Here is a 3,159-nt window from a genome sequence, read left to right as displayed (position 1 = left end):
ATATACCCTAAGGAATGTAAGTTAGGTTATAATAAAGACACCTGCACCTCCATGTTTATTGCAGCATTATTCACAACAGTCAGGATACCCCACTACTAATGAGTGGATTAAGAAAATGTAAATTTTATATACAATAGAATTTTATTAAGCCATAAAGAAGAATGAAATTTTGTTGTTTGCAGGTAAATGGATAGAACAGGAGAACATCACCTTAGGTGAAGTTAGCCAGATTCAGAAAGTCAAAGGTCACTTGTTTTCCATCATTTGGAAATACGGGCACAATACAAATACAAGCAATATTTATATATACATAGAAATATATAGAGAGCATGTATTCAAAAGTGAGACTGGTTAAAGGAGACCAAGGAAGGAGGAAAAGAAGGAAAGAAAGACAGTGATTAATAATGAAATACATCCTGTCTGTGTAGGAACAAGACACAAGAAAACACGCTGAAACTTAACACAAGTGAGGGGAAAGGCAAGTTGTGGAGGAGGGGGTTACATTGACTTAAGCACAATGTGTAGGCAAAAATCCAACTGACCAAAGAACAGACACCTAAATGTTGAAGGACAAGAATGAACAACAGGTCACGCTAAGTGGAAGGCACTACCTGGCGGGGGGTGGGGGGAGTAAAAGAAGATGAATATGTGTGATGTACTTTCTATACAAGAATGAGTATAGAACTTTCAAACCCAGTTGAACTCACCTTAAGAGGACTAAGGTAGAAAGGAGAAAAATGGAGGGATGAATCAATTTGGGATACAATACATATATACATGGGAATGTCATAATGAAACACTCTATAGATATCTTAAACAAACAAAGATGACTTTTTTCTCAAACATGTAAGACAGGAAGATAAAACAGGTCCTATTTGGGGGTTGGCACCAATGGGAGGGGGATGTTATAACAAAAGAGTGTAGAAGTGTGAATATGGTGTAAATGTTATGTACTCACATATGAAAATGGAGAAATGATAACCTGTTGAAACTATTCTAAGAATGAGGGAAATAAAGAAGAATGATGGAGGGGTGAATTTAACTAGGATAAGTTGTAAGCACTTTTGTAAATGTCACAATGAACCCCCAGTAAAACAATATGATAATAAAAAAATTTTAAATGTTAATATTTTGGTGAAAAAATTTGCAGTACTTGCTTATCCTCCTTGTCTGCAAGACCCTGGTAAACTTCCTCCAAATGAATATATCTGGCCCATGGAAAGCTGGAAGAATTTGCTTTCCCAAGATTCTGTCCTCTTTAGTGAATACTTGGCCTTTCCAGAGAATTTTAAGTATCAAGTATATAAAAATAACCTGGCATTTACATAGCACCTCTCTCCCACTCTCCTCAAGAGCTCATTGTTCCAGGAATTCTCACAGGCATTTTATTCATCTGTGTCTCTTCCTGAAGGTGACCTACTCTTACTTATTCTCATTTTCTTAGCTTTATCAAGAGTTTATATACTTGTTTCCAGATTCATTTAAAAAAATGGTTCTAGTAATCTAGTTGTGTCATTTGCATCCAAACATAATTTAAGTAGAAGCATATTATTCTGTATGTTATCAGTTAGCAGCTATACTTTCTTGAATGTTTAACTTCCCCTTTTAGCAGCATCTGGCAGATATTTTAGCTTAATCTTCTGGATTTTTTTTTTTTTTTTGGCATTGCAATACCTGTAGTTTCTAGATAGGAGAGATCAAATAGTCTCAGAGTTCAGAAGCAGCCCCAAACCTGTAAGTGAATTAGCACTTGACAAGGAGCAGTCACCGACATGGTCAAGAAACCTGAAAAAACTAAAAGTTTTTAAGACTCAGAGTAAGAGAAGAGGCCTGATATAACTAGATGAGGTTGTTAAACCCTGGTCCAATACCATCAAACTGAGAAGTATCAGAAAAAGAACATTATTAAGAGGCAGCAAGGAAAAAATACCAGTTAATAAGAACAACTGAAGCTGTGGATTGCACAAATAATAGCAGAGATTTGTAGTAATGGGATTAGCAAAATTCATACCATCTGACTGCAGCTCAACATAGCCTCAACACACAGGGCAGTCTGGGAGCCTCAAGAACAGAAACAAAAGAATCAGAACTTGGACTGAAAACCATGATGCTATAGCACACTAATTATGCATATAATAAAACACTCAGCACAATCATTTCATGTTGTTCTTTAAGACATATACCCATAGTACTCCTGGTACATAAAATGGGACTCCAATCACAGGACTTAAATTGTATCCATTATAAAGTGCAATACTCACTAAAAGAAAATGCATTTTCTTCCCTTGAGTGTATAGTTCAGCAAATAGGACATAAATCCAACAGAGATATAGTTCACAAAATATCTGCAAGTGGTGTTAACTTTTTTGTAAATCAAATCCCTTGCAAGTGATTCTAAATGAGTCATAAGAGCCATTTCTATAAAATCTCCTTTATAAAATGTGAAAACCCAATTACTATCCCTGACAACTTACTTTTTTTCATTTTTATTTATGCTTGGTTTGCTTAAAGGGATTTCATACCAATATACAATAACAAATAATAACCCAAAGCAGAATTATCCTACATTCAGATGCAAGAGAAAAGAGTTTCCCACCCTCTAACATTTCTCATCTTCTTCCCAGGTCTCTAACCCTGTAGCAAACAGGGGAAGCCTAGATTTGCCATTTACTTGTATAGTAGTGCTGATTCCTTTCAGTTTATAAACGCTTACTCTTTTCATTTTCTTTGGTATGATGAACTTACGTAAATGGTGTCATATTTCACCTCTTCTCTTTCATCCCCCAGGCATCTGGGTACAGGAAGGACTTTGCTGGGGTCTCATGGTGGTGGAGGAAAATGGTGTCCTGGAATCTGTTTGGCAAACTTTGGAGCTTTGGAGTTATTGACCCAAGTGAGGGACCTTATTAGTTGGCTAGCTGGTACCTTAGCAGATGAGTAACCTCCATCTACTTTTATGATCTATACTGCTGTCATTCCCAGACCCTATACTTCTAGAAACTTGACTATGTTTAAAATTGCCTGACTCTGTAGCCTTTTGGCCCTGACCCCAGAGCTCTGTGGTCCACTAGTACTCTTAGAACTCCATATTGCATCAGTAAGGGACACAGAGTCGTCTTGTTCTCTTGAATACCATATATAAATCATGGGAATCAATCA

The sequence above is a fragment of the Castor canadensis genome, chromosome 15, assembly GCF_047511655.1.
Source record: "Castor canadensis chromosome 15, mCasCan1.hap1v2, whole genome shotgun sequence".
NCBI lineage: Eukaryota > Metazoa > Chordata > Mammalia > Rodentia > Castoridae > Castor > Castor canadensis.
Note: the sequence above shows the minus strand (reverse complement) of the source record.